The 27,389-nt window shown below is 49.3% G+C and overlaps 1 long non-coding RNA gene and 1 pseudogene across 1 annotated transcript in view; one reads left to right on the forward strand and one right to left on the reverse strand.

Moving 5' to 3' along the window:
- Window positions 1–27,389, reverse strand: part of LOC144168666 (uncharacterized) — a 106,252-nt gene that overhangs the window by 37,243 nt on the left and 41,620 nt on the right. The gene's annotated exons all lie outside the window — the stretch shown is intronic.
- Window positions 504–12,910, forward strand: LOC144168657 (uncharacterized; annotated as a pseudogene).

A 27,389-nucleotide genomic window follows, 5' to 3' on the forward strand; every position in this document is an offset into this window, starting at 1 on the left:
AGTTTCGCACGCTCATGCAAAGGGCGCTGCGTGCGACGAAGAAAGGCACGATCGTAATAGGGGGCGACTTTAACGCACAACACTACGACTGGGGATACGATAAGACAACCGAAAAGGGGAGAGACCTACTGCAAGACGCCACGGACGCGGGGCTAACGCTTATCACGAACCCGGAGACCCCCACAAGAACGGGCAATTCGGTCGCCAGGGACACCACCCCGGACCTGACCTTCGTAAAGATCTATGGGAACGACACCGCAACGTGGAAAAACACCAAACACAACTTCGGCAGCGACCACATGGTCATAGAGATCTGGGTCCCGCTGGGGAACGCTGCAAGCCAAGAGAAGCGAACACACAGATACACGAACTGGGAGGAGTTTCGGCGTAAGCTTCCAAGCCAGCATGGTAACATAGAAGATATAGAAGCGTGGTCGAAGGCGATAGTAGAAACGACCGAGGAGGTGACGACAGAGATAGAAACGGATGACGACATACACGAAATGGACAGCAGATTGGCTCACCTCATCGAGGCGAAGATTACCCTCAAGAAAAGGTGGAACCAACAACGAACAAACAGAAGGCTCCGCAAAAAGATCGCGGAAATCAACAGGGAAATAGAGAAACACAGCAAGGAGCTCGGCCGGCAGCAGTGGGAGCAAACGTGCAGAGAGGCGATCGGCCAGCTCCACCTGGGCAAGACGTGGCGACTGCTCCGGCACCTCCTCGACGACACCCAGACCAAGGGAGAACAACAGTACAAGCTCGGCAGAATTATACACAAGGCGGTTGCGGAGAACGGGGAAGTGGAGGTGAAGAGGAGACTCGACGCCAAATACCTCCCAGTTTCCCCGAAGGAAAAGCACCCAGAATACCAAGGGGCAGAGAACATCGAGGTTGACCGAGACATCGAGGAATGGGAGGTCCGAAACGCGATGCAAGACCTGAACAGGCGTTCGGCGTCGGGCCCGGACCGCGTCAGCAACAAGGCGCTCAGAAACTTGAACGACGCGGCGGTGACGGCGCTGACGGCGTACTTCAATAAATGCTGGAGGGCCGGCAAGCTACCACGCCAGTGGAAGGAAGCCAAAACCATCCTCATTCCGAAACCGGGCAAGCCACCCGACATCGAGAACCTACGCCCAATATCTTTAACATCGTGCGTGGGCAAACTGCTAGAGCATGTCTTAAAGGGCCCCTGAGATGGGGTTTTTTGGGGGGTCGATGGTATCGGAGCGCAACGGCTATTTCTTGAACTAATCGTGACGTGTTTGTGCGCTCTTGATTTAATCAATTTTTTACGAGCGTAAAAACATCAGAAAGCTACAAAAAACATCTTTTGTGTGTGGGTGCTTTTACACAGTCACACATATTTGTTTTATACCGGAGTGTAAAGCACTTACACACCGGGCCAAACCGGGCTTGACGCTCCTCCGTTCTCGGCGGAAGGATACAGTGAGCGCTGGAGCAACGACGCTTGCAGCCAGCGTGATCGCTCAGCGCTCCGTGTCTGGTGTTAGAGTATCATCAGTTTTCTTTGCATTTGCTTTCTTGGACGCTGTACCCGAAAGGATTCTTTGCACCATCTGTGTTTCGAGCGTAGCCTCGACGTTGTTTCAGAGGTGGTAACGATCGAACGGCGCGCCAAGGGAGCGCCGCGCCGACGACGAAGGAGGAGCTCCGCACGCAGCGCTTGGACGACGCCGGGCACTGCTCGTGATCACGAGGCGCACGCTCAAGTGCACTCACGTGGGCTGAATAAATCAGTTCAAGCCCAAACGCTGTCGCAGCTTATTCTCTGCGGCGGTCGCGACAAGGGCAAGAGCATGCTCATCCCGTAACGACAACTGCCAAAGAGTTTCATTTCATTGCTTCCCATCAAGTCATGATCGCAGGAAAGTGTGGTTTGTTGCACCGGCCTTCTTAATGAACCTGTTGCCTAGTGTCCTTAGCGCGCTTTACTGTTTACCGTGTTAAATGAAGCAAGAGTAGCCGTTTGCCGCTGAAAACGAAAGGATTGCACTCTGCGGTTTCTGCATTCCGGCTTACCGGCTCTGCCGAGTAGCGACATCTGGCGAATTTATCGCAAAGCAAATGCACAAACGTTTGTTGCCCAGAACTGTTCTCTTACGCTTGAAATGGCTTGAATCTTAGACGTCTTAGATTGAACTCTCACAATACAATAATTTTTTTTAAAAAAAAGACCCGTATACTTCTACTGTAGAGCTTAAAAAATCGAAAACATGACGTTGACGCCGCCATCTAGTGGGAAGAATTAGGACCAAGTATTGCATTAACCAGAATAGACCCTATGCATAAGGTCCCTGAAATTACTAAGGTAGCGCCATCTTTAGATCTCGCCGCCTTTCGCCCTCGCCCGCGCTCCTTTCCTCCTTCGTTTTTTGCCATTTTCTTTTTCGCCGGCGAACGCCGCGCGCCATTGGCCAACGGCCAGTGACGTAGTACCTCGTCCCCGCGTCGTTTGTTTTTTTCTTCTCTTCGCCGCCACTGTCCATTTAAATTCGCCATTTTAGGCTCAGCTGCCTCGGAGCCGGCCTTATCGAAGCCGCCAGCGTATAACAACCGATAACAACCGAAGAGTCAGCTGCTCGTTTGAAACAAGTGTTGCGTCGGCGTCACTTTATGTAGCTTCGCGATGCCGAGTTGTTGTGCCTTCGGCTGCTCGAATAAGGTCAGTGCAATGACGGCCAGCTCGGCTGTAGCAAGCTGTAATTTATCAAAGCCCACACATGAATCAATGTTAGCTGTACAGCATAAAAAGGATTCACAATTGCGCTTGTTAGCGCGCTGCTGACCTTGGAATACGGTAGATATTATAGAACTGGGCACTACAGCTAATTGTAAGCTTAGCGCATTCTTTAACTGCGCGTTCTTTGTGCCAGCCTTTTCCAGATATACCCGACAGGGCCTTACTCGAAGTAATAGTGAACGCCAATCGCACGAACATTGCTATGCCACGGACGCACTTACAAAAGTACAGCCGTCATGGGCGAGGTCAACGAGGAGACGCGAGAACTTTGACCCTGACAGCAGCCTATAACGACGTGAAGGTGACATATTTTGCAACAGCGTCAAAGCACCGGAAAAGTGCACGGAATAAAGGTGGCATGAATGTGAGTAGCTAATGCGGAACGCATACTGAGCGCTGCCTTATGATCTACAACTAACGCAAAAATCAAATGCACAGCATTTCCGAGTGGGTGCGCCGGCAAGTCGTATCTCTCGATCGCGGGACCCGTGTCGCCATCTTTTGGAGGCGCGGGACAACTTGTGGCGCTTTCGAAACAAACGAGAAATGAGTGAAGGATATAAGGCGCTTTCGGTGCATCGAAATCTGTGTCGGTTTCGTGGCTCGGTCGGTGGTGCGCCGGGCACCTTGCGTTCCGCCCGCGGCGTCATGGGTTCGAAACCGGGCGCCGGAAACTGTTATTTCTTCCTGGCTGCGGACTACGACAAGGCGCGCCTGCGGACTACGACAAGGCGCGCCTGCGGACTACGACAAGACGCGCATGCGGACTACGACAAGGCGCGCATGCGGACTACGACAAGGCACGCCAACGCCGCGTGGCATTGTGAGTTACTAAAGTGCTATGCATTTAAAACGCGAACGCAAAAAAGCCAGCGCAGCGCTCGACATGCTGCGAAGCAAGGTCACCGCGAACCATGCGCAAGCCCTCTGTGCAGCGCTTGCACGACCACAACTTAATCACGCAAATGCAAGAACGGAATTACTGTAACAGAGCAATTTCAAACGTCCACGTTCGATCCTTTCGTGTTCACGAACTATTCTGAGCATGCCGCACACGTAAACAAACACCGCGCTGTCGGTATGCACCCGCGGCATATCCATCCCGCAAATATCCCCTTCTACACAAAAATATACAACAAAACAGCCTCACTTAGGGCGTGTTGGTAATACGGGGCTCTAGAAGTACTATGTAACGGAGCAGTTTGAAACGTCCACGTTCGATCCTTTCGCGTTCACGAAGTATCCTGAGCATGCCGCACACGTAAACAAACACCGGGCTGTCCGTATGCGCCCGCGGCATCCACCCCGCAAATATCCCCTTCTAGACAAAAATATACAATAAAACAGCCTCACTTAATGCGTGTTGGTAAAACGGGGCTCTAGAAATACTATTAATGCTACCAAAGAGCGATTGCGGCGAGAAAACAAGAGCAAACTGCACGAAAAACTGCAGCGAGCGGCCCGAAGCGTTGCGAGGGCGTCTGCTCTGAGGAAGCCAACAAAAATAGCGGCCCCGCCGCGGAGTTAAAGGGACCGCGGCGCCGCGCGTCAGGAGAGAGAAAAAAGAGGAGGGCAGTGGAGAAGGAGGGAGCAGTTGGCGCTACCTTAGTAATTTTAGGGACCTTACCTATGCAAAATGCGCCCCGCCATCTCACGTCGACTCCGGTAACTAGGTCCGCCATTTTGGTACGGTCGTTTGAAACCGAAACCAATTAGCAAAACATACAAGGCGGGCATTGACCGCTTTTGGTGATGGACTACAATGCCGGAGCATTGCTTCGTGCCGCAGTGCACCCAATGTGGAAATACCGGTCCAAATGGAGAAAAGGTACGTGAAGTTCCACGCTTTTGAACGAACTTTCTGACGCGAACTATGCCGGCGCGAGCAACCTTAGTGACACGCTGGGCGCGGTGCGCTGGGAGCGAATATTTGTCGTTGGTTCGCTAAGCGCGGGATTCCGTAGTCGCTGTCCGGATGAAAAATACAGCTGCGTTGCAGTTCTGTGGTCCAACAAGCCTGAGAGTGCGCCACCTATTCATGCGACTGACAGCGGCACTCGACCGGGAAAACAGTACTACACGTTGCCAAAATTAGGCTGTTTCTTTACTCGTCCCTGTGACTCTGCGCCCGCTTCATTTCATTGTAAATGGTACCGCTTAGCCCCTACACGATCCTTTATCTTACCTAGGGCTGTAAACAAACTTTTCTTGCCGCACTACGCAGTCACGGCGCGGTTGAAAATTTCCTCTGTGGCGGGCGCGCACAGTATGGGAGTGTGTTGTTGGTTTCTTTTACGTTGCATTTAGCTGCGTGTCGTTGCAGAAGTGGCGTACATTGTTTTATGATGATCTAACGGTGGAAAATTCGAGCTTTTGCACTTGGTTCCCGATTTGCTGGGCTGAAAGGTTTGTTGTTACGTCAAGTTAACTTGGTGCCCATTGTCATTTCAGCCACGATGTATTTACTGTCGGATATTTTGCGACTAAAATACACACTCACTCCTCTAGTCTCTCACATGCTGCATGCATGCCTCCGACGTGATGATAGTGGCCATTGATGTAAGTAGCTGAGACAATTTTCAAGCTTTATTAAAAAAAAACAGAAAACGGCCAGAGTTGCATCAGGCCGCCGTGCATCAGCTTGAGTGCTTTTGCATTTTTTGTATCCACAGTTAAAATCCCAGTAAATTAAACTACTTCGCTGATTTATAGCGCGTGCAGTACAGCAAACTGTGGATATAAATGGAACAAAGGGAAGCATTCGTGCACCCCTGCATGCCGCGGTCTAGTAAACACGACGTTGCCCAGCCTCTGCGTGCTCGCGAGATGACCACGGCGAAATGTGGCATGAATGCTTGCTGGTAGCTCATAGGTGACCCTTCAGGTGCCATGCCAGTCCTTGTTTCTGTCTCTGGGAAAAGGGGGGGGGGGGTGTGAGGCCAGCACAACTGGGACAAAAAACCCATTCCCAAGGCTACCAAGTTTTCTCCCAAGCACCTGCAGGGCACTTTGTTGCTGCTCGCATTGCTCCTGTACTCGACGTGCATCGAACAGAGGCATGGGCAAGGGAAGAAAGGGGCCATTTTCTCGCGGGCTTCTCCGGTCAACGTCTTGGACACTCGCTGGCTTGATGCCCTGCTGTCTCGGATGTCCCCACTGTTGTGGCAGCTCAGTGCACGCAATCTCCGGTGGCGCCTCTTAAAACCTTCCGCTTGCAAGAAAGCGAATAGGTGCACAGCAGCCAGGATGTGACTCTATGCTCCACTGCAACCCGCCGGGAACTCGCACGCTGCCTCCACAATCGCCCCACAGTCCGTCTCAGAGGTGAGGCACACAACGTAGGGCCGGCCACTTTTCTTCTGGGAGCGAAAGCAGCTGCTGAGCACATGGATGAGGCCCAACCTGCAAGAACAGAGAGAGTAACAGTAAATAGCACGCAGGGAAGAACATGACTGGTCCGCTATAGTTTATGGTAAAGGGACAGAGCAGAAATAAGTGGCCGCAAGGAACAGACTCAAAATGACCAGATTTTGTGTCTTGCTTAACACTGTTGCAAGGGCAATAATCTACACCTCAAACAGCAATGATGTCAAAATTGTTTGTCAATTTCGAGCATGCAAGTATCTCTGCATGTTTTGTTAATGCGACCTAACAAAACTTGTTGCTGAGCTAGTTGGTACATAGTTCAAACAAAGTTAAAAACGTGGCGCAAACTAGACGGGACAAGAGAGACAGGAAACACAGATACAGGCGCCAACTCAGACTTCAGGACCCGGCAAATCCTTCGTGCATGGCCCCATGATGGTTCTTGTACCCCGAAGAGCAGTTGAACTTCCAGGGGCACCACCTTCCGTTTGATGCAGAAAGTGAGTAGCCTCGACCGGCAATTGGAAACAGCTATAAGGTTAACACAAGAAGTAATTTGACTTTGCGTGGTCTGTCGACATAGAAAAGAGCTCAGTGTAGAAGAAATACGACTTAACAAAACTTGTTGCTGAGCTAGTTGGTACATAGTTCAAACAAAGTTAAAAAAGTTATTGCCGGTCGAGTCTACTCACTTTCTGCATCAAACGGAAGGTGGTGCCCCTGGAAGTTCAACTGCTCTTCGGGGTACAAGAACCATCATGGGGCCATGCACGAAGGATTTGCCGGGTCCTGAAGTCTGAGTTGGCGCCTGTATCTGTGTTTCCTGTCTCTCTTGTCCCGTCTAGTTTGCGCCACGTTTTTAACTTTGTTTGAACTATGTACCAACTAGCTCAGCAACAAGTTATGTTAGGTCGTATTTCTTCTACACTGAGCTCTTTTCTATGTCGACAGACCACGCAAAGTCAAATTACTACTTGTGTTAAGCGCACAGGGTAAGCCCTATACTTCCCATGCATTTTTGGCCATTTTGAGGTACATTTTTCTCGGAATCTAATAAAGATATCTACATAACGTATATATCATTTTCTTTCAAATTTTGTGCTCTTTTAACTGTACTAGAATTATGAACATCCTTAATAATTTCAGTTTTTTATAATTTTTTGTCTGTTAGTACCTAAAATTTGGCAATATTTTAGCATTAAAAATTGTGTAACAAAAAAACTCTTGCGTTCATACTTTCAATTCTAGTACAGCAGGTGTGAAACGTTATGTAGATGACAGGGGGAAAAAATCAGCTCGTTATCGTGAACGATATAGGAAATAATGGTACCTATGTAAGAAAAAACATTGTTTTGAGATAATTGAGTTTAAAGTAAAAAAAGAGGTTAAAAACAATACTTTTTTGCCAAAAATACCACTGGAGCCATTTATTTAAAAAGCACCAGCTTCATAATCACTGCCAAAGTCATTTTTTTGCTTTTCACCCGGTGGTCTGTCCTTCCTTGACTATTTTGTGCACCATCGTACAGATCTGCTCACAAAGTATTCTGCTTGTGGTCAACCTCTTTAAGCCACTTAATGGTGGTGTTGCTTCCAGGTTTTGGTCTGAATTATTTGAAAATGCTGGCTCATGCGTTGCTTCATCATTTAATAAAAGAACAGCATCCAATGTTACAATCATTAGAGTGTGAAGCCCAAAAAAGATGTTTTTGTTCGCAGCTTCGAAGGGCAAATGTGGAAAAAACGTGCAACAGGGTCTTGGGATTGCCCTCACTGAAAAATCAGCTCTGCAATGGTTGCTATGCAATTTCTTAATACAGCTGTTTTCAGAAAAGCATTTTGATCTGAAACTGGAAGTTTTTTTATGAAAAAAAAGACAATAAACCCTGAGAACATTCTCAAGAGGATGTGGGCACTTACTACTTGCTTACGGGAAAACTGCGTTTTAGCGAGAAATAAGACTTTTTAAGGCAAGTGTGAATATGGAAAATGTGCACAAGGAATTGAACTTCCCTAATTGCGAAGAAAAACAAAACGTCATTTTTTCAAAATTTCGCCTTACCCTGTGCCCCCTTATAGCTGTTTCCAATTGCCGGTCGAGGCTACTCACTTTCTGCATCAAACGGAAGGTGGTGCCCCTGGAAGTTCAACTGCTCTTCGGGGTACAAGAACCATCATGGGGCCATGCACGAAGGATTTGCCGGGTCCTGAAGTCCGAGTTGGCGCCTGTATCTGTGTTTCCTGTCTCTCTTGTCCCGTCTAGTTTGCGCCATGTTTTTAACTTTGTTAATGCATTTTCAAGAGAAGGAAGTTTAACATTTAAAAACCTCACCGTGGGTGATGATACCAGTACCCGCATAATCGTGTTCGTCATAACTTAAGCAAGCAATAATATGATTATCTGGAACTCACTTCCAGAACCTTTCGATATAAAGAGGTAAACATTCGGGCTATACCGATGACCATCGAAAAAAAAATGTGGTAGTTCAGTGAGTTCGAGCTAACGAGGTTTTACTGTATTATCTATTCGTGCACACCAAAAACATGCGCTTTAGAAACAAACACAACCACCCACCGCCAAAAAAGGAGAAGAAAGACACACAAACAGATTTTTGCGGCAGAACATGCGCAATAAATAATGAAAACACATACAAAAAAGAAAATTCAAGGCGTGTGTGCGCTTTTGTAGTTGACTTCGTCGCAAAGCGCGATTGCTTTGCGGCAAACGCGCGGGCGGACGACCGTCACGGAAAACGGCCGCAACCTTTCCGTAAACATATTCGCCAAAACTTATCCCGTAAATTCGATGTACAGCATTTGAAATCACCTAATCCACCCACTAGCGGTGCGGTCTGGCGATTGTCGCTTTCCTCTTTCAGGGTTACTGCAACAGAGTCGCCGCTACGCATTTGCATGGTAAACAACGGCGAACAAAGTGCTATACAAATGCTCATACCGGTTAACTCGCGTCAATTAAAAAACAGAGAAGTATTTACTTACTGCGAGTCGCACGTGTTTGTCCGCACCGATGAAGGCGAGCAATGCGCTTCGGTGGCTAGGCGGCATGACCTGCTCCGCTGCCACTCGGATGGGTCTTTGGCGCGGCACCCCGAGTGGTATGAGTCTTCAGACACAGTCGGCAGCGCATACAAGTCCTTCGTCCACAATCCGCGGTCGGGAGCCGGAAAACGCCGCCCAGTTTGGGCCATACCGCGTTACCGTCACCTACTTTTCCACAGTAAACAATACGAGACTGCCCGATCGGCGCCCGTACCAATATGGCCGACGGTCTCATTTGCATCAGTGTTGCTAGATCACCAAGCAATTTCGCATAGGGTCTATTTAAATATTTCGGTATAAAATGAGTAGGATATATTGTAATGATTCCGTAGTTACCTATATTACCTTGCCCAAGACGATTTTGAAAGCATAAAAGAGCTATGCATGCTAGTTCATAAAGGCATCTGAACCATTGGAAGCGTGGGAAGCTGGAGTAGGGGCGGAAATTTTGCTCGCTCATTCTAAAAAAAATTGTCATTTATCGTGCTCCTGATCATCATTTAGCAAGAATGTAGTAAACAACATCAACTAAGATTGCTTGCATGAAGCGCAGAGCACAGCGCATTTGCTGTGCCGTAAAGTTCCGGAAGAACGCCCACCCAAATTTAAGTACAGTGATATCAAGTGAAAAATACGAGATGGGCGAAATTTCGGGTCAAGCGCGGAAAGGACGAATAAGTGACCGCATCTACACATAAAGAGATGATTCGGGTTTGTTTTGTTCATTCATCGGCGCTAAAGCCATGGATTTTACGGGGTGGGCGCGCGTCTTTCAGTAAATTGAATATTTCACCCGTAAAAGGGGGTGGGCGATGTTTCGGGGGAAGGCGTTCACTCGGAACTTTCCGGTAATCTCATGAAAACGCGAGCGTACATTTCGCCGCCGCAGGGGGCTCGCTACTACAGTCGGTAGAAATTCTGGCCTCTGTATATCGCTATGTAGCGACGGTAAAAATAAGTTACCGTTCACGGAAACTCTCGCGCATGCAAGGTCGACTTCCGCAATCACCAGTTTAGCATATGGTTACCGTGTTTGCGTTACCGTTTACCGTGTTACCGGAAGCGCTGGCGACGGTGAAGCCTGTGTCGGTAAGTTACCGTTCGCGGTAACTCTCGCGCTGCGCAGTCTACTCCCACAAACACGGTAAACGGTAACGTAAGCACGGTAACGATATGCTAAAATCCTGCTCAAAGTCCGTAAAGACTGAAAACGTAGCTTAAAAAAAAAATAAAAGGACGTCGTCGTCTCATGTGCGACCCACTCGCTGAAGTAACCATGGTAACGACGACGCTCTAAACCAAACCGCCGCCGTCAAAAATCGCGGACATTCCGCCGGCCAACCATGAAATGAGTGCTTCGCCTCGGACGAGGTCGGACTATGTCGTCATCGCAAGCCGCCGAGCCAACAAATAGTTGTCTCGTCGGGGTAATAACTTTTGTTAGCGTGAGCGAATATGCTTACTATTTTTGGACTTGTTTCTACAAGAACTATAGAGTAGATTTCTGACACAAACAAAAACACTTTGAAATCCATCTCAGGCCCCCTTTAATGACCAGATGGCAGCAGTACCTCGAAGAGGCGGAGCTCTACCCGGATTCTCTCATCGACTTTCGGAGCAAGCTTGGAACGCAAGACGCCATGCTCCAACTCAAGAAGGAGATAGTGGACTACGAAACGCACACCAGCGACAACAGGTCAATACTGGGCCTGGACCTGCAGAGCGCCTTCGACAAAGTCCGGCACTCTGCGATCCTCGCCCAGGTGTCGCACCTGAACATGGGACAGAGATCTTACAATTACATTCGGAATTTCCTGACCGACCGAACAACTCGCATCTCCGCCGGAAATCTCCAACTACCAGAGAAAACGCTAGGCAGCGAGGGGACACCGCAGGGCGCGGTAATCTCGCCGCTGCTCTTTAACCTGGTCATGATCGGGGTCGCCAACCGGCTGCGAAGCGTCGAAGGTGTGTGCCACACGGTTTATGCCGACGATGTGACGCTGTGGGTCACCGGCGGCAGTGACGGCCACATAGAGAATACACTACAAGAAGCAGTAAAAACGATAGAGGACCAACTGAAGGGCTCAGGGCTGGTGTGCTCCCCCGCAAAGTCGGACCTGATGGTGATCCCACCCAGGGGAGCGAGTCGCAAGAAGCAAACCATCCGAGACTGCGACAAAATCCGCATACGAACGCAAGGGGGGGCACATCATCCCCGAGGTAACCAAGATTAGAGTTCTGGGCATGATCATCGAGCGCAGCAAAGTCAACGGGGCAACGGTCTCCAAGCTCGAAGCTAAGACTGGCACGGCACTGCGTCTCATACGCCGTGTCGCCAATAGAAGAGGCGGGATGAAGGCAGCCCGACTCGTCAGACTGGTTCAAGCCTACGTGATCAGCCATATCACCTACGTCGCTGCCTTCCATAATTGGCGACAGTGCGAGCGGAAGAAGATCGATGCGATGATCCGCAAAGCTTACAAATCAGCATTAGGGCTCCTAGGGTGCACGAGCACGCAGAAGCTCGAAGCCTTGGGACTCCACAACAGCCTCGAAGAGATCACCGAGGCACAGCAGAGGGCGCAGCTCACCAGACTGTCGGAAACCAGGACCGGCAGATCTATCCTCAAACAACTAGGCATCGGAGCCAAGGTTGACGACCACCGCATGCAGGAGCAGATACCGCGGGAGCTGGGCAAGCGCATCGTCGTGAGGCCGATCCCGCGGAACATGACTCCGACGTTCCACCAAGAAAGAAGAGAGGCGAGAGCCAAGGCGCTGATCGCGCTACACGCCAGCGATGAGGGAGCCGTGTTCGTGGATGCGGCCAGTTACAAGAACATCGGCGACGCCTTCAGCGTCAGCGTGATCGGAGCCAAAAGGGGTGAGACCAGGCAGGCGGCAAGCGTACGAACCACAGTGCCCAGCCAGGCGGAAGAAGTGGCGGTGGCCCTCGCCATCGCGGACCCCAGAACGAAGACGGTGTTGTGCGACTCGCGAACGGCAGTGCGCAACTTTTCGAAACACCGAGTGTGCAGTGCGGCCGCGCGCATCCTGCGGAAGGCCGAAGCCAACGGAGTCATCACCAGTGCAGTGATAAAGTGGTTTCCCGCACACGCGGGCGAAGGAGTGGCGAACTCGCTGGGGCTCGCCAACCACAACGAGACGGCCAACGCAGTGGCGCGTGGACTCGCCGGCCGCGCCCCGTAACGGCCGCCGCTGAAGTGGTAGATCACCCCCAGATGGACATCATGGACACTTACAGCGAGGTAACCCTGCGGTACCGGTTAGCCAGAAGAACGATGCCCCTGCCCCACCCTCGTCTGACGCGGGAGGAGGCGGTGGTATTACGCCAATTGCAGACTAATTCCGTGATAACCCCAGTGTTAACAAAGCACCTGTGGCCAGAGGTATACGTAACAGACTTGTGCAGACTGTGCGGGAGGGAGAGGGCCACGTTGGCCCACATCCTGAAAGACTGCGAGTGCGCGAACGCAGACAACAGTGCAGACGTTCTCCCGCCCCTCGTGGAGGAGGCGAAGAGATCCGAAGACTACGGCGTCCAACACACGGCCATCCAGCAGATCCTAGCGGCGCTCGAGAAGCAGCGACCGGACGGGATGGAAGCAGATAGGGTTAACCCGAGTACGCTGAAGCCCGCCGCGAGCGGCTCTCCCCGCTAAGAAGGCGTCCGGCCACGTCGCCCCAAGAACCCGCCTAAGAGGGTGGGATGATAGGGGTTACTGCAGGAGACCCATTAAAGTTGCTCTCTCTCTCTCTCTCTCACGACAATAAATAAGATCAAGACCATGATAGAGCAAGTGACGCACATGCTCAAGCGCATAACAACTAAAAACAAGTGGCATGGGCGAATCTGTTACACCCCGCCTCGTACAGGCCTTCGACATATCGCGGATCATTTACGCAATACCCTATGATCGCTCTAAACAACGGAACTGAAGAAACTGGACACTATTATATGAAAAGCCTACAAGCAGGCTCTGAGCCTAACAGTCATTACTTCAACCGACAAATTGCTTCGTCTCGGAGTCAACAACACAGCTGATGAGCTTATCGAGGCACATCTATCCCACTAGAGGGCAAGATTAGGCACTACAGAAACCGGCAGATCAATCCTTTCGAGACTTGGACTATGGATTCCGCTTCAACACCCAAAGTCACAGACATCCCGCATGATATCAGTCGCCACATTAAAGTACCTGTACTACCGCGGAACATGCACCCAGTGCACAACACCGACCGGAGAGAAGCAAGAGCCCGTGCTATATTAAAGCAGTATCGAAGCCATCCTGCCGTGGCCTACACGGACGCGGCCCTCTATCCCGGAAGGCGGGCCTCAGTAGCGACAATTATTGGCCAAGAGCACCGCACCAGCGTATCACTGGACCAAGCCAACCCCCTACTCGCCGAGGAAGTGACCACTGCCTTAGCGCTCAAGTTGAGACCATAATTACAGACTCCCAGCAGGCTTGTCGCAACTTTTCTTGCGGTCGAATACGCAAGACTGCTCTTAAAATACTGCAACAGAGGCCACTAGCGAGACCCGTCAAGATAATCTTGGCGCCTGCGCATATTGCAGTCTCAGGGAATGAGCTTTCTCATCTCACAGCTCGAGAATTGACCGGCCGAGCACCTGAAGACGAAGATCTGCGTCCGCTTCCTCTAGTCTCGTATCATGAGATTACCATGCACTATCGGCTACAGCGACAAACGTACGCCCCACCACACAAACAACTATCCAAGGGCCATGACAAAATACTTCGCACCCTGCAAACTAATACTTACCCCCACCCGAGCAGATACCACTACATAGCCCCCACCTAGTATCCCCGTTTGTGCCGCTTCTGTGGGAAATTCGCGACACTTTTTCATATGGTCAGCGGCTGCACACAAAGCTCACTTGACCCACCCAATCCCTTCAACACTGATGAGCTTTGGGAGAGCGCCTGGGCCAGCTCGTCCCTCGACCTCCAACGCAAGTTGGTGGAGATAGCAGAAGATGCGGCCCATGCCAATGGACTCCTGGAATGAGTCCACCTTAATGACTCTTTACTAGGAAATAATAAATTCGTTTATTCTCTCTCTGTGTCAATCAAGTTCCGTGGTTTCTCACGGTTTTCAGTAACAACCACGGGGCATCGCTCGGCGCCCGCTGCACAACACGGTCTGCCGTTGAAGAAGGAAGGTGTCCGACCGACACGCGTTAGGGCCCACTAAGCTGGCTGGGCATCGCTTCCGGTGCCCGACAGCGCCTTGTTCGCTTTAATCTTGTTCTTTACCGCACCTTTTTGACAACCGACCTCACTAGTTGCCTGGCGCTTGTTCGGGGCGTCCCCGTTCGAAGATTGAGCGATGCTCTGTTTGTCATCCGTTCTTTTGCTCTTCGAACCGCCGCTGTCTGGAGCCTTCTTTTGGCGATGGGCCGACGTTCGGCCCCTCCGACCCTCCCCATGTTCCGCTTGCAGGGTGCGTCCTTGTCTCGGCGTGATGTACCTGATACTTTCTCGTTCTGCCCAGGTGACCCTTTTCTTGGTGGGCAGCCTTGACGCTGCGCCGCCGTCAGATTTCGTCGCTGCCGCGGCGCCGCCGTCAGTCGCAATACCTTTCGTCGCTGAGTTCTTGGAAGTCGATGCGCGGCCTTTTGCACTCTTCTTATAGTGCTTTTTGGAGCTATTGTTGGGGCTATTGGAGCTATTGTTGGCCTGACTTGTTGAAGGACGTTGCGCATCACTTGCCTTCTGCTCGTTGCTGTCGCCACAGCGTTGGTATATCGTTCTTCGGCGGAGCACACGGATGACTTTCCTTTCCAAGACGCAAGTCTCGTCGGTTCCGGAAGAGGGTGGTCCGGTGGGGAACGTCTCCATCTCACCGCCGTTTGTTGTTGTTGTTGTTGTTCCTTCACAAAATGGCGCATACCCAATCAGGGGATCGGCCAAACATCAGTTGCTAATTCGAATGAGATTGCTGCCTAGGTGGATGATTCAAGGAAAGTTAGAAAATTTTGGAAGCTTTTTTCTTCTTGTTTTTGAGGAATCGAGATTGGAAATTAGTCAAAATTGAAACAAAATAAAGAGAAAGAAAGAAAGAAAGACGAAGAAGAAGACGAAGAAGAAGAAGAAGAAGAAGAAGAAGAAGAAGGAGGAGGAGGAGGAGGAGGAGGAGGAGGAGGAGGAGAATAATAATTATTAAAAAAAACGGCAATGGAAACGTTTGGAGGGCTCTGGTGAGGTTCCAGAATAAGATACGAATTAGGTTGTGAATCTTTTGGAATTTTCTATGAAGCGCAGAAGAGCAGAGCAAACATCCCGGCGGCCATATCCAGTTTCTGAAGCCCCAAATGATAAAAGAACCGGCACTGATAATGCCAACCCCAGGCGATGAAGCGGCACCTCAAGGAGCTGACGTCTGAGGCTTGAAAATCGTCGACAGGACAAAAGGAAGTGGTCCACAGACTCTTCTTCATTACAGTAACTGCACATGGCAGACTGCGCCAGACGAGACCTGTGGAGGTATCTGTTCAACTGGGGCACACGACATCGAAGGCTCGTTACTATCACCTCCAGGTCGCGTGAGGGGCACCAATTCGGTTTCCAGGAGAATTTCAGATGACAGAAATCTCGCAACGACAATAGAACTGATTCGTGCTGCCTCTGCAGTTTCAACAATCTACGGAACCTTGCGGCGGCTAATAGAGGCGTAGTCTCAATGACATCGACAACAGGCCCGGAGAGTGCTAGCCTTGCCAGAGAATCTGCGGTTTCATTAAAGGTGATTCCCGCATGCCCAGGGACCCAAAGAAGGTCGACTTCAGTAATATGAGGTGGCAGAAGTGACCGAAACGTCCGTAGAAGAGGTGAGTCTTTCGGAGAAGAAAGGGCTAAGCCTACGGATAGGGAATCTGTAATTATGAGTGGAGACGATACCGATAGGTGAAGCTTTCGTAGTGCCAACACTATTGCCAAGAATTCTGCATAGAATATTGGGGTAAAATCCACCAGACGAACCGAAAAGTACCAATTTAGGGAAGGGAAACTATACCTATTCCGGATTTTTCATCTCGTTGAGAAGCATCTGTATAAATGATAGTATCTTGCTGAATTGAGGCCAAATGATCTTCTAGGATACCATTGAGCAGTTTGGCAGGTAACATTTTAGCATTTTGGGGAAAGATGTTCCGGAAGTTGACCGTTATCGTATGACCCCTATCAAGAGATGGAAGTATGTTATTGAGCGCAACCCCTAATGGAGACACCAAGCTTTGTTCTAGAGTAACTTGCGGTCGATAGGACCTGGGCCACTGGGCCGCCAGAAACACAGCTGGCTCAGCTACAAAGATAAATTGTGCCCTGCTAACCCCCGCGCCATCGTTGTTGTTATTGTTTCTTCACTTGATAGCACATACTCACGGGGAGGATTCGCCAATAAACGGGGCTGTCGTTTAGGAATAACACGCCCACCTCATAATACTGTAAAATGAGTCTGTGATTTGAAGTGGAAAAATGGCCACGCAAAAACACGATAAACATAGTTAAGAGTAATATATTGATGTTATCCGTTAAAAGAATGGGTAAGGAACCATTTGTTGCATGGTTAACAGGATAGGCGTATGAATCTGCACGATACGATGACGATGAAGACGTGAATGATGATGACCGAAAGAAATTACGCGCTAAGAAAAAGGGAAACAACAAATTTGCAGATCCTGAAATTGGAAGCACAATTTTAAATAACCGGAAGAGAGGTGATGACAATGAAAAGAAGCAAAGAAGCCTGAAAAGACAGGAATTGCATAGACTAGTGGCGTATAAATTCAGGCCTATTGGTTCATAACTTTCGAACTCTATAGGGCAGAAGGAAATAGACAGGGGAAGAGTAGACAAACACGTTGGCAGGTAAATGGGGAGGCAGCCTAGAAGAGAAACATGAAATATGAACTACCACAAATTCAAAAACAACATTGCAAACAGACTTCCAGCTGCCATGCTAAAAACAGCTTTGTGATTATCGCCTGCACTATAACATTATTAATGACTCTACATGCCTGTCATTTCTCACTAAAAAAGTATGTTGTTACCTTTCCCGCACTACTTTCACAAAGTGCATTGTTTTGGCTGCTTAGCACCAATTTCAGCCAGTACGGGTTCCATGCTGTTTACACCTTGTGTGTCCCATTGATTCATACAGAATCCTTCTGCTTGATTGTAGTGAGACATGTTCATTTTTATTTCACTGCAGGCAGCCTGTTTCATGCAACCAGGACCGCACCACCACGGCAGCTTCAACAGCGAGCACACGATATGCCTACTACATCGCATGGACTTCATGAAGACACAAACAGTTTTCCTGGTGCTTGCAGCCTGCGCAACAACTTCTACGGACGATACGTCAACCTTAGTGATGCTGCAGCGGCTGCCTTTGAAGCAGCCACAAGAAAACAAAACCACCTCTGGTACGCATCTAGAAGGCTGCGTATTACAGCCTCAAATGTTCAAAAAATCCCGAAACGAACAACACCAACAAAAAAGGCTGTTCAGGCCCTGACGGTTCCAACGTTTCATGGCAACGCAACTACGCAGCATGGCATCAGCCACGAAGCAGTGGCCCGCCAGCACGTAGAAAGTTATTTCAAGACAGAAGTCCAGCTTAGGGATATACATGTGTGCAAAGCAATGCCATGGCTCATTTTTTTCAGGTGGTAGCCCTCTACTTGAAATGGTGCTCTCCCTGGCGTCACACTGCAAGTTTACAGAGAAATACCAAACAAGTTGCAGAAAAAAATAAAAATCATCAAGCACTTAGTCTGCTTACTTGGATTGAAGGAGAAAACAAAATGATTATTCAAGACAATTCTTTACTGCTACATCAAGTTTACGTATCTTTTTTTCTTTCTGTGTGGCAAATTACCCTCACACGGAGACTGGCCACACTTCATGCTGCAGTTTTTCCACAGTCGGAGCTTCCCTCCACATGCACCATTCCACACACGTTGCCATGTGCACCTGTCACAGCGCACACATTACACTAATTATGGTTCCAATCTGCCTGTGTGCCACATTAGCGCTGTGGCCTGTGCATTTTGTCACCATCCGTGTTGTTGCCGAGAACTACAGTCACTTTTCACCTTCCGTGAGACACCCTAGGCTTTTGAAAAAAAAACGTGGCTGCATCACGTAGCAATGGGGCTTTTCAATTAGCAGTCTCAGACTCTCCCTGGACTCCACAAGAAGCAATCTGGCATTCAGTTTTTACATACACTCATATGGTGTGGAAAATTTTCGAACTATCTGTGGCGAGCTTGAGACTGCAAATCGGAGAGCCCCAATGCTTCCACACTCCGCAAAGAGCCCTTGTAGACTCCAAGCATGCAAACCCCACTTGATCATCTGTAACTGTTGATGCCCTAGGTGTAACACATGGCTAAGCTGCAGGACCTCATAAATATCCCAATCACATGCTACACTCGATGGTTACTCAAAAAAATCCGTACTACGTCCGTCGCTGCCGCCTGTGCCTGGGTCATCTGCTCCAGGTGACAACCCTGCTCTTGTAGACGCACTCTCACCGTCGTCAGGTGAAAGAACAAGTGGAGATGTGAAGCAAAACAAGTTTTTTTTTAATTTGGCTGCGTCATGTAGCAATGCTCGCACACATGGTAAAGAGAGCCCTTGAAGACCCCCGGCATGAGGCCCCATTGCCCGTCTGAAGCTGTTTATTTATGAGCATACAAATTTAAGCTGAAAACCTAACAGACTGCAGATGTGCACATGCTGCAAAAAACAATGCACTGGGCCACTATTGTCATCTGTACTTTACAGGGCAACCTGTTGCAGACTGCAAGGATGCAAGCCCTGTTTTCCTGCTATGATTGATACATTAGGGTTCATAAATTTCAGGAGGTTGATGCTAGTGGCCAGGCAGGCATACCATTCTGAAGCTGTATGAGCATCGGGAGAGAAAACGTAACAACAGGCGCACAAATACTGGAAGGCGTATTACTAGGAGAGGGCGTGTGGGTGTGTAAGGACGGGGGTCTAGTGCGACGATGACGTTCCGAATCACGAAGTCTACACACTGGTTAATGAAGAGGAATGGTACGAAGAGGTACTGTAGGTCTGAGGTGAGAAACATGAGCAAAAGCTAAATAAAGCCGTCACGTAATAGCTTGGGATGGGCCGTACGCACCTTCTGAATGCGATATGCGAACTATTCGACGCCTTTTGATACACTACGTTGTACAGAGGCGACCTGAAATAACACTGCGCCGCAAATCACGTCGTATTAATAGGCAACCGGGTACAATGATTATTATCATCAGAGGTGAGACTCGTATTGACACTTGCCTTGCTTTTCTTTGTCGCGACGTAACCTTCTCTCACGAGACACTGCCGGCCAACTTTAACCTGTGTACGGAAGTAGCAAAGCATGACCGGCTGCCCAATAGGTCACGATAAACTAAAAGGCAGTTGATAAAACAACCCACCTTTCGCTGGTATCCGAGGTGCAGCATCGGGGCTGGTTTTGTTTCCGATCGCTTCCCGTCAACAAAGTGCACGGAACACACCCGCGATGCAGCCGTCGGCACAAAACCTTTTCGGTTTACACTGGCCACCCAAAGAAGTCGTTTATCTTCGTCGTGCGGAAATCTGTGCAGCTGAAATAGCCCGCAACCGCACTGCTGCCGCGGCTGACCATGATCCTCGCACAGCTCTGCCGCAAGTATTTTTTGTTTCCGAAAGTTGTTGTTGCAGCCAAACACCGCGCAGTGGTTCCCTGTTGACCGGGAGCTAGTTGCCATCACAATAAACTGGTCATTAATGCGCACAAAAGGCAATATCAACTCCGAGATGCTGCGTTTGCACAACGAACATACGCCGTGAAGAGCTAACCGCACATACCAAAGGAGGAAAACAAAAAAACAAACAAACATTGCGGCGCTGCTAACGCTCTGGCGACGAGGTTAGAATAGAAAATGATGTATAGCAGAGCGGAGAATCCGTCCCGGTACCACACGCGCCAGCCAACCGGCGCCACTGCGAGTGCACGCAGAGGGGGCGAGACCGGTTCTGCGCATGCACAGGGGCGCATCGACCGTGTACCGGGTTTGCTTTTTTTTAATGGATTACGTCAACTGAAGTCAAGCTTGCCTTGCTTTTTTTTTTAACAGCCGTCTGGTCTCAAGAATTAAAAAAAGTTGCAGAGACATCTACGTTTGAATCCTAAGATGAAAGGCGCGATAGCGATAATTCGACATGCACGGAGAGTTCTGGTACCCCGTCACTGCATTTCCGATGCAGCGCTAAAATTCATTAAAGAGAGAAAGAGTAGCAACAAGGGTTCTTAATCACCGTGGCCCAGGAAGAAAAAGGGCTCTCTGCACTTCTGTGGCTTAAAATGTGAGCGTGAAAGGTTGCGGATGCGAGGTGTTTGTTGGTCAGTTTGAGCGAGGAGGCAGCAGTGTGAGTGTTTCAAAATGTTTCGCCGGGCTGAACAATTTTGCTTATTGCGAAGAGAGAGAGAGAGAGAGAAAGGGATGATTTTGGTTCGGGAAGAAATAGTTGTGGTTTAGTAAAATCGGGTTAACAGATGGCAGAGACCTCAAGGGTGAAATGAGGGGCTCGTTGAAAGTAAGCTGGCTGCCACCCCGCTAGCTACCACCCCCAAGCGCAGGAAACAAAAACACCTGAACATAAATATCCCAGAAAGTGGAGGCTGAAGTAGCCCCGCTGGTAGCGTACTGGTTATCGCACCAGACCGGTATTCTGGAGGTCGTGGGTTCGGATCCCACCTGGCGGGCATTTTTTTTCCACTTTCTTATTTTCCAAATTCTTTATCTTGAGCTACTATATCCTCCCCTTTGCTTTCCGAGGCCTTCTTGACTGCCAATTCTTATTTCTGTCTTATTTTCAACGAGCCCCTCATTTCCTATTCTGATTCGCTACATGCATAGCGAGGGCCTCTGTTCTGGCAGTCTTGGTGCCATAGGGAGCTTAAGAGGGTTCAACGCTGGTCGACCACTCTCGACATGTCGTAGACGCTCGAGTCATGGCCCGGGGGTTAAAAAGAAGGTCCCCTTCACCCCGAGTAGTCCGAGTGGCGCTGGCTACCACCCCCAAGCGCAGGAAACAAAAACACCTGAACATAAATACCCCAGAAAGTGGAGGCTAAAGTATCCCGCTGGTAGCGTAGTGGTTATCGCACCAGACCGGTATTCTGGAGGTCGTGGGTTCGGATCCCACCTGGCGGGCATTTTTTCTCCACTTTCTTGTTTTCCAAATTCTTTATCTTGAGCTACTACATCCTCCCCTTTGCTTTCCGAGGTCTTCTTGACTGCCAATTCTTATTTCTGTCTTATTTTCAACAAGCCCCTCATTTCCTATTCTGATTCGCTATATATATATATATATATATCTACCATCTTCAAAAGTTCAACTGCTCCCTATATATATATATATATATATATATATATATATATATATATATATATATATATATATATATATATATATAGGGAGCAGTTGAACTTTTGAAGATATATATATATATATATATATATAGGGAGCAGTTGAACTTTTGAAGATGGTAGAGAGAGAACACAACAAAAGAAATCTTTGAACAAGGTCAAAGCACGATTGTTGCAAACGTTTCAGCAAAGAGACTTGCTTTCGTCAGGTCAGGCGAGAGATTGCCCTGACGTAAGCAAGTCTCTTTGCTGAAACGTTGGCAACAATCGTGCTTTTACCTTCTTCAAAGTTTTCTTTATATATATATATATATATATATATATATATATATATATTGTGAGCGATGTTTTCATACCGATCGCTACAGTGGTCATTCTCCCCATTCATAGCATCTAGAAACACTCCCATCATCAGCATCATCTTCATTCACGCGCCACCGGCTGCCACCCTGATATCCCGTGCCTCGTGCGACGGTCATCTTCGTCGGAGTCTCTGCGGGTTGTTCCTTTCGCGAAGCCGGAATAAACGGTCTGCGCTTCCCCGTGACTTTGCCTTTCAATATATATATATATATATATATATATATATATATATATATATATATATATATATATATATATATATATATATATATATGCAGTTGGACAAAGCCACAGGTCCATAATAAAAAACAAACAAAAACAAAAAAGCAGTAGGTGCGGAACAGAGAAATAAATTCTTAGCAAATAAGGGTGCGCAGTTTCAAAAAATTGCAACAGGGTAGATTTTTATGTACAGAGGAACCTTCCAAAACACACATTTTCTTACAGTGGGCACAGGCATAGCCTAAATAATTTTTTTGTTCTCATAATGCAGCATTTTACCAAAACAATACGACAGACAAGGTAAGTTTCTCTAATATACAGACGGAAAGGCCACCAGGCTGCAACTCCAAGGGAAGCATATGGGAATGCTTAGGCTTTTTTTAACTACGATTAGGGAAGATAACATTTTAAATTTATATAGGAAGTGAAGTGCAGAAAAACATTTGTCCAGAATGGGGACCGAACCCACGCCTTCCGAGTATATATCGCATGCCTTACATTAAGGCTATCTGGGCGACTGCGCTCTCCATCACCTTGTGGGGTATTTATATTTAGCACAATTATCTCTGACGCTAGGGGGTGGTAGCCAGCTCCACTCCGACCACACCGGGTGAAGAGGACATTCTTTTTAAAGGGGCACTGAAGTGATTTGTAAACAATGCGGGATTACGAGCGCAAATTGTAGTCCGAAGTCCCTAGGCCCTGTTTCGACCACTCTGAGAGCGTTTACGCGATATTATTTAGTAGAAAAATCAATTCGAAAATGCTATCCTCCTCTCTGCACGCTCGCCCATTTTCTTTGGCATTTTCGTGTGACATCAGCAGGAGAGGAGCTGGCAATTGGCTGCGCTACTGCACGGCTCGCCGACCTTCCGCGACCGAGTCAGGCGGCCCAACGTTTAGTCCGCCGGCCGCCGACGGGCCATGGCAATTCGCTCGATCAGTTGAAACTAAGCCACAACACGTTTGTGAATAGAAGAATGTGCCTTTCTTTACTTCGTTAGTTTGTACTCTGTATCTAGCTCCAAGTCAAGGTCGCTTCACACAAGCGCTGCACAAGCGCACATGCGACGCTTCGCTGACTGGTACGCCAGTAGGAAAATATAAGGTCTCTTGAAGGGGTAGAAGAGTCAGCGAAGTCAATATAGGTACTAAGGAAAAAAAATCAACTGATATTTTTACCGTACAGCGTAAACTAGGGTGCGGGAAGCACTTTTTTGCGCTGGGCGAACATGCACAGCGGTCAGCAGCACGACTACGCATCTGCGAACGCTTTTCCGTCTAAGAAATGCAATTTAGACGTGAGCTATTGTGGAAACTCGGGGGACGCTTACTGCACGAGCGCAACACAACAAATAGTCCCTCAAGCTGCTTGAAATACTACAACTAAATAAAAGTGTAAACTTGTTATACAGAATATACCTTATATTTACAGTCTCCGCAGCGCTCTCGCCCGGGGCCGTGCGGTCTGGAGCGCTAGGTATATTATCGCAAGTGTTTTGCCCGTCACAGCTTCGAATCCCCACGGGTGCAAGCTTTTTTTTTTTTATAAGGTAACTTTTTTGTTTTCACCGATGTTTTCTATACTGAGTTACTGAGTTCAACTTTTTTTAGGCCGCAACGTTCACTGCTCCACGAACTAGTCCGCAGAACTCGCGCAGCCCATGGCACTGGCGCGCTAGCGAGTTCTCGTTGGCTTGCTGTTGCCATAAGCACCGACTGCTTGCGGGCAGTGGGCACAGGCTAGAATCAACAGACCCTTGGACTGGTGCGAACACGCTTTTTACGATACAGCCATGAGTGAGGCAAGCTCCAAATATGGGGGAAAAGCGCATGCATTTGTGCGTCTGCGGGGAGGCGGAGGGCGTTCATGCACTGCGTAGGCCTCGGCTAGTGAATGCTACGATTCCAAGCCGTCCTGGGAGGGTTATCTTGTACATTTTACAGCCGACAACATGGCAGAAGCGCGTTACTACGATTACTGGGATATTGAGAATGAGCATCCAACGACGCCATCAGATGTCAAACATGTTGTTTTAAAGAACCGAAACCGAAACCGAAACTTGTTTGATTGCTAACCTTGGGCATCGTCCAATCACGGTACCCCCTCCTCCCAACAGCTTAGTTGGTACGGCCGCCGCAAACCGCGCATGGTAGTTTTTCTTCTTTCTCGCTTTGTAAAATAATTACCGATTTGTCAACCGGATAAACGATGAAAAGTGTGCTAATTTGAGCCAGTCTACGCAGTGCAAGCAAAAACGGGAGCTTGACAAATTCACTTCAGTGTCCCTTTAACCCCCGGGCCGTGACTCGCGCGTCTGCAGTCTGTCATGAGCAGTCGACTGACGGGAAACCCGTATACTTTTCTGCATCAAGGCTGCCAGAACCGAGGTCCCTGCTATGCTTTGTAGAATAATATGGTTAGAAATGAGGGCTCCTTGAGAAAATACAGAAGGAAAGGGCGGACGACTACGAGACCAAGGCAAGCATAGGGGAACGGTTAGGCTTTTTTTCACCGATGCCGAGCTTGAAGACAATGACGACGAAGACGCCATGAAGGGCGACTTGTTTCCAATGAAAAAAAAATCGACAAATCTCAAGCCAAGGCCAATCCGTGGCAGTGAGTATGTACCATTACTCTAAAGAAGAAGAAGAAGAAGAGGACGACGCTTACCCATTATTTTTTTAATCTTGGAACTTACTTTCAAAAGTATTGTCAACCTCTCTAGATTTACTGTTTTCGGGAGCCTCTTAATAGATAACATCTTTTTTCCTACCTCTGATGTTTTAACGATCCCCTGTTTGACTATGCTTCATTAACCAAGGATCATCATCATCATCATCATCATCATCATCATCCCCGAGAGAATGCAGCATCAGTTGGCCGACATTCTGGAACAGTTAAGTCCTCAATGAGTTCTACTTGTTCTTTCAGCATCAGTGCAACGTCGAAGGTGACGACCTGAGCAAGCTGGAGTAGGAGAAGACGAAGGCGCTGTTCAAGGACTTTCCGACATCCTTCGACAAGATCATTCTGCCTACGCCCAAGTGCTGCCACCCGCAGTCCTTCCTGTTCTACCCCCGTGCAACTACGGACCCACCGGCCGTGGAGTGGCTTTCTTCGACAACGTGCGGAAGAAGGTGCCGAACCGGGCCACGTCCAGCATCGTCCGGCAGGCGTCTGCCTTCTACTTTGGCAGCTTCCTGACCAGGGCAAAGTTTGTGCCATTCAGCGCACTGTGTTCCTCCCTGTCGCTGCTGTGCCATTGGGCGCACGCCTACGTGAGCTTCCTGCATGGATGACAGTGGCGTTGGCTGCCAGCTCCAGTACGACGTGAGGCGGCATAGCGCGTTCTACGCCGTCTGTCTGACCATCTTCTACGTGTTCGTCTTCCACCACCACCGCAACATCACCGAGAGGGACAAAGGGCTGGATTACCCGTGGGGCGTGAACCGGGATGCCCTGGTGATGGGCCCACTGAAACTCCCGAAGGTGTGCCTGCCCGCGGTGGTGCAGCAGTTTGCCTCGATAGCGCGCCACTGCCAGCTGGTCTACTGTTACAGAGTCATCCCAGCGCTTCTGCCTGCCCAACGCAGCCACCTCTGGGGAAGTGGAGGCCCTGAGCGTGCCATCCTGGATGCCTTCTTCCCTTTTGACCCCTACCTGCTCAAGCGCACAGAGTCGTCCAGCGCAACCAGCGCTTCTGCCTGCGCACCGCAGCCACCTCCGGGGAAGCGGAGGCCCTGGGAATGCCATAGTGGACACCTTCTTCCCCTTTGAGCCCTACCTGCTCAAGCGCACAGAGTCGTCCAGCGCAACCAGCGCTTCTGCCTGCCCACCACCGCTACTGTTAAATATCCCGCTGGCTATGCGCTAGTCATCAGCATCATCGTGTAGATTTTCCTTGTCATTAAAGTTGTCATCACCGCTAAGGGCAGCCATGGTCCAGATTTGCCTTGCGTCGTTCTTCCGTTAACATTTTGGTGCCGAAACCCGGGAGGATGACCGCACGCGACGAAGGAGACCACCGACATCCCCTCCGGCTTGAGGTTCGCAGAACCCCGCTCGTTTGACTGTATTATATGCTGCTCAGCCCCGCCCTCAGCCGGAGGTCAGCATGGCTGGACCTGACCACCTTCCGAAGACCGACCGAATGCGTGCAATGGATAAGCTGCGCCGGCAGCAACGCATCCTTCACGGCGCTACTGCGAGACTTCTGGAGGTAGCGAGGAATCTTCTGGAGGCCACCTCAGCGTCTCCGCACGACCTGCAGGAGTTCTTTGACCAGCTGGAGAGAAGTACACCGCTCTTCATGAGGTAGATCAGAAAATCATCGATCTTCTTGAGAGTGATGAAGTTGATTGTGGCTACTGCGAAACCTTGACGTACCAAGAACAGATATGTCATGCCATAAACTGCCTGCGCTCTGCCTTGAAGTTTCCGAAGGCTGTCGGCCTGATACATAAAACCGACGTCACTTTCGCCCATCCAGATGACCCTCCTCAACGTGGGTCACGCACACCGACCTCGGCAGTTGTCTTGCCGAAGCTGCAAGTTTCTGCTTTTCACGGTGAGCCATGTGGGTCCACGTGGATTGAGGAACATGTAGAGACGACGGCCGACAGTCACACGAACCGTCCCAATGTCGTCAACCTGAGCACTGCGAATCGTTTGGAGCTCTACTTGCCGGCGCAGCAGACAGATGTGTTCACGTTCACGTCCCTGATGGGGAGCCTACGAAACAAAGGCAGATGCGATCGCTTTTCGCTCACCATGACGTCCGCAACCTCTACTCAGGCTAGCGTGTGAAGCCAGAAGATCCTCTCGAGAACTACTGCTCAATGACGGCGGAAGAAGAACCCGTTCCACACATCGTAACGTGTGACTCAGATAAGGGCTACCTACCTCATACAGAACAAGATAAGACGATAAAGAACAATTCGTCTGGTCACGTTCCCGAAGTCTTTGTACACGAACAAACCATCGTAGGAGCGCAGGATTCTTCTGACCAAAAGGCAGAAGATTGGGCTGAACGCATCCAGGTGCGACCCAGAACCGAGATAGCGTCCAGCGTCCCAACGAGAGGCATTTGTGAAGAACACGAGGCTACGCCAGCCACATAC

Source organism: Haemaphysalis longicornis, unplaced genomic scaffold, assembly GCF_048455015.1.
Source record: "Haemaphysalis longicornis isolate Haplotype H1 unplaced genomic scaffold, Haemaphysalis longicornis Haplotype H1 scaffold_1, whole genome shotgun sequence".
In the NCBI taxonomy this organism is placed as follows: domain Eukaryota; kingdom Metazoa; phylum Arthropoda; class Arachnida; order Ixodida; family Ixodidae; genus Haemaphysalis; species Haemaphysalis longicornis.